The 12,489-nt window shown below is 43.5% G+C and overlaps 1 long non-coding RNA gene across 1 annotated transcript in view; it reads left to right on the forward strand.

Moving 5' to 3' along the window:
• LOC137905247 (uncharacterized) overlaps positions 1 to 11,399 on the forward strand; it is a 28,721-nt gene extending 17,322 nt beyond the window's left edge. The window contains exons 2-3 of the long non-coding RNA XR_011105850.1: positions 10,402 to 10,511; positions 11,144 to 11,399. This is a non-coding gene — a long non-coding RNA (uncharacterized lncRNA). The remainder of the gene's footprint in view (positions 1 to 10,401; positions 10,512 to 11,143) is intronic.
• Positions 11,400 to 12,489: the final 1,090 nt, after the last annotated feature.

The following is a 12,489-nucleotide window of genomic DNA, read 5'->3' on the forward strand; positions in this document are numbered from 1 at the left end:
TAAGCCTCCAGGGATGATGGCAGGTATGGAGTTGAAAACTTTTAATTTATTTTTTAACTGTGGTGTGGTGTGCGCTCTCATGCTATCCATCACAAGCAGAGCTTTGCGTGCTCTAAAGAAGCCATCCGGTCGCTTATTGTAGCACTTTGTAAGCCACAAGTTCATCATTTCTTGATCAATCCACCCTTTCTCGTTCACGGCGACTTCAACTGAGGAGGATTGGATTTTTGGCATGGTTTTTCGTTTGAAAATGACCATCGGTGGCAGTTTTGATCCGTCTCCACAACATGCCAGCACCACTGTGAAGTGTGATCTCTCATGACCAGTTGTAACGATATTCACACTTTTTTGCCCTTTCTCTGCAACACTTTGGCCCATGGGGATGTCAAAAGTGAGGGGGACCTCGTCCATGTTAATAATATGATCCGGTGTCACGTTGTGATCACTTACATGCTTTTCAATGAACGCGCGGAAACTGTCAACCTTGGCTTGGAAGTCCGCTGGCAGTTTTTGGGACAGTGTCGTCCTAGCTCTGATAGAGAGGCGTTTGCGTTGCATGAAGCGGTAACACCAAGAAGGTCCTCCCGCAAAGCCGTTTATATTCACCTCCTTGGCAACCACCTGGGCGTGGAGACGCAACTGCACCGTTGACAAACCTCTCCCAGCAGCACGTTGTTCAAGCACCCATGCGTGAACTCGTTCCTCCAACTGCGGCCACCTAGCTTGTCGCCCGCGATTAGCTTTCTTTGTTTTCTTCATTTCAGTAAGCATAACCTCCGCTTTTCGCCAGTCCCTTACAAGTTTTTCGCTCACTCCAAACTTTCTTTCTGCTGCTCGATTGCCGTTTTCGGCTCCATATTTCACTATCTGAAGCTTGTAAGCCGCGGAATATGACTTTCTTTTCGGCGCCATTTTCATTCAGCCCTTCTAATTTGTGTTTTTAGATAACAGGTGTGACAGATAACTCTGAACCTCCAGAAACCGCGACAGATTCTGACGGGTCACAGAGTTCCCTGTAACACCTGTTATAGAAATGTGTAGTCTACTGTCTCTGCGCTCACAGATTTTGTAAAAAAAAGCATATACAGTGGTACCTCTACTTACGAATTTAATCCGTTCTGGGAGTAGCTTCGTAACGTGAAAACTTCGTAAGTAGAGACGCATTTTGAATGTAAATGCACTAATCCGTTCCAAGCCCCGCAAAAGTATTGTAACGGTTCATGTTTTAGGAGTGTTCATTATTCCTACGCTGCAGAGAGTCCGCAAAGGCATCCAGGGAGGAGGGGCGGTGTGTGTGTGTGGGTGCCGCGAGGAGGAGGAGGAGAACGGGAGAGCTGCGTAGCTCCCGCAGCTCTCCCGTTCTCCTCCTCCTCGCGGCACCCACACACACAGAGAGTTACCCGTCGTGTGCTTATTCCAGCGTCCGACGGACGCTACATTATGATATTTGTTTTAAATATTAATCTACCTGTTAGCTGTTACTTTTTGTCCTCTTTGTTTACTGGTCCTTTGCGGTGTTTTCTGCCTCGCGTTTCTTGAAAAACTGATCCGATGACATCTGCCTTTGCCGGCTTTTGACAATCCGTCGGAAATGTGCGAGGCAGACGTCATCATAATGAGCAATAGCCCGACTTGTCAACACTTTTTCCGGGGGACACGAGGGGGACACGAATAGCGTGCTGGGATACACGCATACGCAACGGGTTGCCAGGCAGATTTTAGGCGATAGCCAATGGCAGAGCAGCTACGAGCAGCTATTTTTGACTTCATAGCCTGAAACGCCTTCGTAACGAGAGGCAATATTTTCCCATTCAGATACTTCGTAACCTGAAACTTTCGGATGTAGGGACATTCGTAAGCTGAGGTACTACTGTATAAGTCGCTCCGATTTATATGTCGCACCCCCGACCAAACTATGAAAAAAACCGCGACTTATAATCCGGAAAATACGGTACTTTCATCGTGAAAAGGTTTGTCAAGACGCAGAGGGTCGGTATGTTTTGGTCACAGGAACAATTGCTGGACTCAACATAACTATTTTGAATGTTTATGCGCCTAATGAAGACTGTCCATGTTTCTTTAAAGCAATCGCACATCTGATCGCAGATAGGTTGGAGGGTACTTTCATTATGGGTGGAGACTTAAATTGTGTTTTGAATAATAGAATAGATAAGTTACAAATGTCTACAATGCCTCAAACCAGAATGTCTAAAAGTATAATGCATATGATGAAAGAATTAGGGCTATTAGATGCATGGCGCCGCCTTCACCCTAATGAGAGAGACTTTACATTTATGTCACAGGTACACGGGACCTACTCACGGCTAGATCACTTCCTGCTCTCTAAAAAGGATATATACCGGGTAAAAAATTATGTAATAGAGCCAACGACCCTCTCAGGCCATAGCCCAGTTAAAATGGCCCTCGACATGGGACTGCAGCCATCTATGAAATATTGGAGACTTAATGTCTCATTATTGACAGATGATAATATAATATCAGAAATCAGATCAGCCATACTTGATTATTTTGCTTGGAACGATGACGGAATGGTTTCACCCTCTGTTTTATGGGACGCAGGGAAAGCCACAATAAGAGGAAAATGAATATCTATTGGATCCAGGTTAAAAAAAGATCGACTCAAAAAACAACTACAATTGGAAACAGAAATAAAAACTTAAGAAAACAAACATAAACTGAAGGGAAAACAAGATGTAATACTTGATAAAAAATAGAGCCAAATTAGATGAAATACTGACGTACAAGGCGGAGGGAGCTCTCAGGTTTCTCGATAGGAAATATTATGAAATGGGAAACAAAGCCAGCAGATTATTATCATTTCAACTACAGAAAGAACAAGCCAGCCGTGTAGTTCCTAAAATAAAAAAACTTCATTCCAATGATACGGAAACCAACCCCAAAATAATATCAGATACTTTTGCTAAATACTATGAACAACTGTATCAGGGTAAATCCCAAGAATTAAAAGAAGAAAGGATAGGTAAGTTCTTTAAAAATCTTAAACTAGACAAACTGACTGATGAAGCCTCTGTGTTAGTAGAACCAGTTACAGAAAAAGAGGTTAGAGAAACAATCATTAAATAAAAAAATAATAAGTCACCTGGAATAGATGGGTTTACTGGCGAATACTTTAAAGTGTATGTCAATGATTTTACTCCTATTTTAACCAAGCTGTGTAATTATGTGTTGAACTCAGGGAACCCTCTGAAGTCGTGGTCAGAGGCCATCATCACAGTCCTGTATAAGGAAGGAATAGATCCACTGCAGTGTTCTAGTTACCGTCCTATCAGTCTCCTGTGTGTGGACTACAAAATATTAACATCTATCTTAACAGCTAGAGTACAAAAATATATTAAGAAACTGATCAAACCAGACCTGACTGGGTTTATTGTAGGTCGCCAGGGGACAAATAACGTAAGAAGAGCGCTAAACCTGCAGTCACTTATGGCAAAAGACCCACAAACGTCGCTGCTTCTGTTTGGATGCAGAGAAAGCATTCGACCAGGTAGGCTGGGAATCTTTGGACCAGACATCAATTGAAATGGGTTTTGGTAAAACATTTGTGAGCTGGTTTCGGACTCTGTATAAAAATCCTAAATCAAAAATTAGAGTTAACGGATTTTGTACTGATTTTTTTGATATTGAGAGAGGCGTAAGACAGGGTGACTCTCTCTCTCCCATCCTCTTTGCTCTCAGCATTGAACCTCTGGCGGAGGCCATCAGGAGGGATGTTCGGATTGAAGGGGTCGAAGATGGTGGGAGGAATATTCATAACATTTCCCTTTTTGCTGATGATATCCTGCTCTTCATAAAAAATCCAGTTACTTCAATACCTCGATTAATGCAATGTTTGAAAGACTATGGCGATGTCTCAGGATATAAGATCAATCAAAACAAATCCGAGGCAATGATGGTGACGGGAAGGTGGCCTAATCAACTTCATGAGCCGGTATCTTTTCGTTGGTCCAAACAAGGATTTAGATATCTGGGAATTACGATAACACCTGATACCAAAAAACTCTTTGACGCAAACTATAATAAGTTAATAAAACAAATAAAGAATGATCTGACACGTTGGGAGGTCCTCCCTTTGTCTCTGTTTGGCAGAGTTGAAACAATAAGAATGAATATACTTCCTCGACTCTTATTTTTATTCCAGTCATTGCCCTTAAGAATTCCAATTTGTACCTTTAATTGGTTAAATAAATTACTCTCTCAATTTAGATGAAAACACAAGAGACCTAGAATTAGGCTTAAAATTCTTCTTTAGCCAAGAATAACGGAGGTTTAGCTTTGCCAAATTTGAAACATCACTATTGGGCAGCTCAACTAACAGCAATTGTGACCTGGATTACTGGAGACGAGGAAGTAAAGTGGATTCAAATAGAACAAGGCGAAGTAAAAGGAACACAATTATCGGTCCTACCCTTTGTAGACTTAAAGCATTTCAATAAAATGAAGATTGGAAATGAATGGATAAAACATACTATGAAGGTTTGGAGAGAGCTAAAGAAAATGCTTAAAGATGCCGGATCAATCTGACGAGCTATGCCCATATTAGGTAACATCGACTTTACACCGTCAATGAGTGATCTGGGTTTTCAGAGGTGGGAAGTAAAGGCCTTAACATTTTTAATCAACTGTTTGAAGAAACGCATTTAAAGTCCTTTGCACAACTACAGGAACAATTCGACCTCCCCTCAAATGATTTATATAGATATTCACAAATTAGGCAATTCATCACAAACCATGAGGAAAAAGAAAGAATTGTCAAAATTCCAAATTCTATAGAAAAATATTTTATCACAATTATAGAAACAGGTCTTCCTATACATAAACATATTCTTACCTCCATAAAAAGCTATCCTCAGACATCTTTCAAAACACTTTAAATATCAAAGAAAGATGGGAACTAGAATGCAACACAATAATTGTAGATGAGCAGTGGGAGCAGATCTGTAATCAGTGTCATAAAGGAATCAATAACCAACAATGGAAAGAGTTTGAATGGAAACTAAAAACGCGCTACTTTCATACTCCCTTAGTTGTATCAAAATTTTTTAAAGATAACTCTAAAGTTTTGTGTTGGAGACAATGTGGTGAAATAGGAGACCACACTCATATTCTATGGGACTGTCCAGAAATACTAGGGTACTGGGAAATAATTGTAAAAAAGCAAGCCCCTTCAAATATGTTGCTTTATTTATTAGGAGTTATTTTAGGGCAGGGGTCGGGAACCTTTTTGACTAAGAGCCATGAAAGCAAAATATTTGGACATTTATTTCAGTGAGAGCCATATAATATATTTAAACGTGAATTCAGCTAAATGTCAGTATAAGCGGTAAGCAGGTAATGAACTAGTATAATAAGCCTCTGAACGTTACGGACTAACGTGGGCGGACCCCAGAAAGCAGAGAACAGAGACGGTGCGATGGTTGAACTGATCATTTACACCTGGAGCTGCACACAGGACGAGGGGGGGCTGGAGCCCAACGTAATAATACACAGCCGAGAGAAAACCAAAAAGCAAGTGTTGCCCTCCTGAAGCAAACGCAGGGCCCCGTCTTTTTCACACGTTTATTCCAAAAGAAGGTCCCAGGTAAGAATACACTAAAATAGTAGTAATCTGGAATTAAGGTGGAGCCAAACAAAGTCCACTCTGCCACCGTGCACACAGCTGGCCACGCCCACCCCTAATGGCGGGATGACGGCCTACTTTTAAAGTGGCAGCCCAGGCTCAGGGCGGAGCCGTGGCAGCGTGCTTCCGCTCTTTGATTTTTTACAGCAAAATGCAACACAAGCTCTACTAACAGACGGCGACTGTCTGGTGCCGCAAAGAAAACGGAACATAAGATCCAGACACAAGTGAACAAGTTACTCACAACAAAAAACACGACACACAACCTGGGCGCGCAAACCAGCTGCGGTCAGCTTGTCTCAGATGATGAGGTTTTGTTAAAAAAAAAAAAGTTCAAAAAAAAAAAAAAAAGCAACAGTGGCGTCAGGGCACAAGTGATGAGACGAGGTAGCTATCCCAGTAGCTAGTTAGCTGCTATCCCTGTAGCCAGTTAGCTGCTATCCCAGTAGCCAGTCAGCAGCTATCCCTCTAGCCAGTTAGCTGCTATGCCTGTAGCCAGTTAGCAGCTATCCCAGTAGCCAGTTAGCTGCTATCCCTGTAGCCAGTTAGCTGCTATCCCAGTAGCCAGTCAGCAGCTATCCCTCTAGCCAGTTAGCTGCTATGCCTGTAGCCAGTTAGCAGCTATCCCAGTAGCCAGTTAGCAGCTATCCCTGTAGCCAGTTAGCAGCTATCCCAGTAGCCAGTTAGCAGCTATCCCAGTACCCAGTTAGTAGCTATCCCAGTAGCCAGTTAGCAGCTATCCCAGTAGCCAGTTAGTACCTATCCCTGTAGCCAGTTAGCTGCTATCCCAGTAGCCAGTCAGCAGCTATCCCTGTAGCCAGTCAGCAGCTATCCCTGTAGCCAGTTAGCTGCTATGCCTGTAGCCAGTTAGCTGCTATCCCAGTAGCCAGTCAGCAGCTATCCCTGTAGCCAGTCAGCAGCTATCCCTGTAGCCAGTTAGCTGCTATGCCTGCAGCCAGTTAGCAGCTATCCCAGTAGCCAGTTAGCAGCTATCCCTGTAGCCAGTTAGCAGCTATCCCAGTAGCCGGTTAGCAGCTATCCCAGTACCCAGTCAGTAGCTATCCCAGTAGCCAGTTAGCAGCTATCCCAGTAGCCAGTTAGTAGCTATCCCTGTAGCCAGTTAGCAGCTATTCCAGTAGCCAGTTAGTAGCTATCCCTGTAGCCAGTTAGCAGTTATCCCAGTAGCCAGTTAGTAGCTATCCCTGTAGCCAGTTAGCTGCTATCCCAGTAGCCAGTCAGCAGCTATCCCTGTAGCCAGTTAGCAGCTATCCCAGTAGCCAGTTAGCAGCTATCCCAGTAGCCAGTTAGTAGCTATCCCTGTAGCCAGCCAGCTGAAGGCGATGAAAGTCCTTGAATGCCTCTGAGCTAAAATGACGAGCAGCTGATCTCTTCCACACGCGTCCTACTACTGTATTCTTAACTTTGTTCCTTTAGAAAAGCTATGGAGGCATACCTCGCTTTCTGTATTCCCTTTTGACTGGAAATTACAACCAAAAGCTGTGTGAATGGGTGAATGCGAGGCCAAATTGTAAAGCGCTGCGGCGCCATGAAGGTGGAAAGGCGTTATTTAAGTGCAGTCCATTGGTTATGTTTGCTGTGCGTAGCTAGGGCTGCAACCATTTGATGTCATCAACCCAGAATGCATTGTGCATCAATTTATGTTGTAAACAAAATGGATTTTATAACTTATGAGAAATGATTATATCTATATTGTCTATGCATTTACATAGTAGAGGACTATGGTTGTAAAAACAGTCGGGGTTCCCTTTAAGTCATCTTTCAGCGCTGCACCTGATCAGCGATCTATTATGTATGCTTGTCCCAGAGGAGAAACTATAGCTCGTCCAATCTAAATAATTCAGCTCTCATTTCCTGCTTGTGTCCAGGACGCAATGATGTCAGACCTGGATGACATCAGGATGCAGCTAGTGTTCAACAGGAAGACGCTGAGGCTGGTCTGGTGGAAAACTTATTGCAAATGTAGTTTTTCATAATTTAATGGAGATGGTTTAGTCTAAAACAGCGTAAACTGATCACTATGACAACCCAGTTTTACCTCATGACTTGTAACTTGACCTCGCTCATGAGGCTGCATGACGATGTGGTGGTGATGTCATTAACCCCCCACCCCCACCTTCACTAATCCTTTGTGGATAATGTGTACTCCTCATCATCACAGTGCACAACTGAGCCTGTTGAATTCGGCCAGAAAGAATTGCAGAAATATTTCAATAGGTTGAGAAGAATCATGCTTTTATTTTTTGAGGACGTGTGTCACACATTTGCGGGGTGTCACAATGGATCCAGTCGGATTGGTGCTGGTGCTGTGGCACTATTGTCTGTTGGCTAGACTTCCCTCTGCTCTGATGTTGGATCAACAGTTCAACTTGTCAAACATTAAGCACACACACACACACACACACACACACACACACTGGCACACCACCAGATATCAAGGCCAACACGCTGAACGATATTCTCCAGCAGACAGATGCGTGTTACATCACTAAAGATAAGGCAGCGACTGTTCAGCTCTGCTGGAATATTCAAACGCTTGTGATGCTTTGGTTCCTTGTTTTTAGGTTCACACAGATTTCGTCCCATCATAAAACAAGGATTCATTGGTAGAACCTAGGAGTTATTTTCATTTTAATTTTTCATGCTTTCTGAAAACCGGAACTTTCAGAACTTCTTTAGGGCTCAAAATAACAAATTAATTCATCAGATTTTCCTGAGTGCGTGGTGAAGAGGTTCCTTTGCAGCTAACAAAGATGCTGCAGTTTGCAAAAGTTGCACGATGGAAGTGGAATTCTTCGGCAGAACATTTGATTTCGACATCGCATCAAAAGCATATTTTTGCTCAATGGTAGGAAAAGTAATGAAACTATGATGATAAGGGAAATCTATTAAACTCACAGTCAGGTTACACAGTAAATAATGAAATTAAATGTAAAGCAAAATGTCATTGCTGTTTCGTCTCATTGCTATAAGCCGGTTGAATGGTTTCATCATGGAATCCTCGTCATTAGCTGCTCCGGGGGGGGGGGGGGGGGCATCCGATGAAGCAGATGGGTTGATTCACGTGTGATCAGCCTGACATGAGGGTTTATTTAAGTCAAATCATCCCCCGTGCACTAAAGAGGAATCTGTGGTATTTTTGGGAATATTTAAGGATTTTATCTCAAATATTCATTTAAAATTTAAAAGCTTTTCTTAGATATCTATTTAAAAGAAATACACTTTACAGCACATGTGTCAAACTCAAGGCCCGGGGGCCAAATGTGGCCCTCCAAGTCATTTTTTTGTGGCCCCCGAGAGCTGTGTGCAGACATTAGTTTTTGTAAAATGCTGCATCTCACACGTGTTCTTAACCCACATTTGTTGGTTGTTCTGCAGTTCTGCCCCTCTCAACTGTGACAAAAGAGTTTTGAACAAAGTTAATGTCATAACTTGTGTTGGATGATATTTTTCTTTATTTATTATTTAATATTATTGACTTGAATAAGTTTGATTATTGATCGATGGAGTAGTGTGGTTTTCTTAACCTGATCAATTGAAATGATTTATGTTATAATAACAGCAATAATCTATCCATATATTTTTAAATGGTGAATGTTCTGCACTTATAAAGCACTTTTTCCACCTTCACGGTGCTCAAGGCGCTTTACATGTGGCCTCACATTCACCCATTCACACTCCAGTGGGCGACTGCTGCCAGACCCACTGGGAGACATTTGGGGTTCAGGTTCTTGCCCAAGGACACTTTGACATGACACTCAGCCGGAAAAGGGTGGAGTGCACCCTCCAGGTCGGGGAGGAGATCCTGCCCCAAGTGGAGTAGTTCAAGTACCTCGGGGTCTTGTTCACGAGTGAAGGAAGGATGGAGCGAGAGATCGACAGACGGATCGGTGCAGCGTCTGCAGTGATGCGGACTCTGCACAGATCCGTCATGCTGAAGAGAGAGCTGAGTCGAAAGGCGAAGCTCTCGATTTACCTGTCGGTCTCCGTTCCTACCCTCACCTACGGTCACGAGCTTTGGGTAGTGACCCAAAGAACGAGATCCCGGGTACAAGCGGCTGAAATGAGCTTCCTCCGTGGGGGGGCTGGGCTCTCCCTTAGAGATAGGGTGAGAAGCTCAGTCATCCGGGAGGAGCTCGGAGTAGAGCCGCTGCTCCTCCGCGTTGAGAGGAGCCAGATGAGGAGGCTCGGACATCTATTCAGGATGCCTCCTGAACGCCTCCCTGGTGAGGTGTTCAGGGCACGTCCCACCGGGAGGAGACCACGGGGAAGACCCAGGACACGCTGGAGAGACTATGTCTCTCTGCTGGCCTGGGAACGCCTCGGGATCCCCCCGGAAGAGCTAGAGGAAGTGGCCGGGGAGAGGGAAGTCTGGGCTTCCCTGCTGAGGCTGCTGCCCCCGCGACCCCCCCGGATAAGCGGATGAAGATCGATGGATAGTTATTTAACAGCATGTTAAGGAGTAGTAAATTACTTTTTTTTTCACTAAAACGAGAGCATTTCCAATAAAGTTGCATCCATACATGCATATTTACAAATACTATATTATATTAGTATTTTTTGACACTTGTAGTAAACAGAAAACGAAGGAAAGAGTAATAATGAATACATATTTATCATGCATACACATCCGTGCATGTTTATCTGCCCAAGAGGCTAAAGGCTTTGGCTCATGGGAGTCACTGTCTTCACTCGGATCTAATCGTCACTCATTCTTTCTCCAGTGTTGCAGAGAAGGGAGTCGATGGCTGCAAAGAACTGATGGAGGCCTTGAAGGCTTGTGTGAAGCGCGCTGCTGAGGGAACGTCATGATGCGCTACCCCCAACCTCCAATGTAAGGACGCTCGCTCACCGAAGTCACCGGCTCAGGGTGATTTGGGCACCACCGTCTGCTTTTGGAATCGAGGAGTGGAAAGTCTATGTTCAATGTTTTGAGGCCACAAATGAAAATCCAGCTCAATCATGGAACTTAAAGTTAAAGTGGAAGTCAAATGAAGGTGAATCCACCCTTCTCATGGTGAGAATATCTTGTGATGGAAGCCAGTGACTATTCAGAGGCTTCAACGTGTGACTGGATCAACTCCAACAAGACGCCAGCGCCTCGTTAGCCACACACACAATAACAATCACTTTAAATAGGAATGCATACTTTCAGAGTTCATTGCAACTCAACTGGGCGGCTGAGCTGCTTGATATCGCAGCGCCAAACAGAAAAAACAAACCAACGCCGGAGATCACATGACCCCTCCTTGGTATCTGACCAGGCAGCTGAGACAAAGACAAAGACATGACCGCTGATATTAGCTAAAAAGATCTGTTTATGCAACAATTTTCATTCCATTAAAACTCTTGCATCTAATCTCCAAAATGTGTGTGTCATCAAATGTGGACCCCCCCCCCCCCCACCACCACCACCACCACTCTTTTCAGTCCTCTACCATCTCATGTCTCTCTCTAACATTCCAGGTCCTGCACTGAGTCCTTCGAGTTCCCAGCATTCCCTTCTCCAGAACAACACTGGACCAATCACTGCAGCGATGTCGACGACGGAGCAATAGCCATTGTGGCAATTTAGATTGAATATGGATTCTGGTGGTGGTTACCCCAGTGTCCTCCCCCTGGCCTCCAACCAGTCCAGGTTTGTCTTCTGCCCCTCCGTCTTTCCTCCGTTCCCCTCCCTCTGCGGCCGACATGTAAACTAAATTGTAAACTAGAAATGAATATCAACAAATGAAATAAAAGTAGACAAAACTGCTTAATGAATGGGCTGATTTTTATTTTCATTTTCATTATTTGGGGGAAAGGGTCATCTTGGGTCAGAGATCTAAAGATAGTCGTAGTTTTCTGTGTGGGTGTGTTTTCACAAGATAAAAACACTTCTTGGAATTAAACTTGGAGTCCAACACATGCACGTAACATAACATTTGTATTATTATTGTTGTTGTGGTTGTTGTTGTGGTTGTTGTTGTTGTGGTTGTTGTTGTGGTTGTTGTTGTTGTTGTGGTGGTTGTTGTGGTTGTTGTTGTTGTGGTTGTTGTTGTGGTGGTTGTTGTTGTTGTTGTGGTTGTTGTTGTTGTGGTTGTTGTTGTTGTGGTTGTTGTTGTTGTGGTTGTTGTTGTTGTGGTTGTTGTTGTTGTGGCTGTTGTTGTTGTGGTTGTTGTGGTTGTTGTTGTTGTTGTTGTTGTGGTTGTTGTTGTTGTGGTTGTTGTTGTTGTGGTTGTGGTTGTGGTTGTTGTGGTTGTTGTTGTTGTTGTTGTTATGGTTGTTGTTGTGGTTGTTGTGGTTGTTGTTGTGGTTGTTGTTGTTGTTGTTGTTGTGGTGGTTGTTGTTGTTGTGGTGGTTGTTGTTGTTGTTGTTGTGGTGGTTGTTGTTGTTGTGGTGGTTGTTGTTGTTGTTGTTGTGGTTGTTGTTGTTGTTGTGGTGGTTGTTGTTGTTGTGGTTGTTGTTGTTGTTGTTGTTATGGTTGTTGTTGTTGTGGTTGTTGTTGTTGTTGTTGTTGTGGTTGTTGTTGTTGTGGTTGTTGTTATTGAAGTCTGGCTGCAGGTTTTCATGCTCTTGGAGTCGCATGGTGAGGCTCAGACCATCGTGAGACGATTGGTTTTATATCGAGCTGACGACTCATATTAATATATTGAATTTAAATGATGTCATTACCAACTCCATTGATGTGCAGCATTTATCACAACAACATTCAGTAGCTATATCAGGGGTCAGGAACCTAGTGCTTGGGAGCCAGATGTGGCTCTTTTGATGGCTGCATCTGGCTCGCAGACAAATCTTTAATTCTAATAAAAATGGTTTCGTTACACTCC

The sequence above is a fragment of the Brachionichthys hirsutus genome, chromosome 16, assembly GCF_040956055.1.
Source record: "Brachionichthys hirsutus isolate HB-005 chromosome 16, CSIRO-AGI_Bhir_v1, whole genome shotgun sequence".
Classification (NCBI taxonomy): domain Eukaryota; kingdom Metazoa; phylum Chordata; class Actinopteri; order Lophiiformes; family Brachionichthyidae; genus Brachionichthys; species Brachionichthys hirsutus.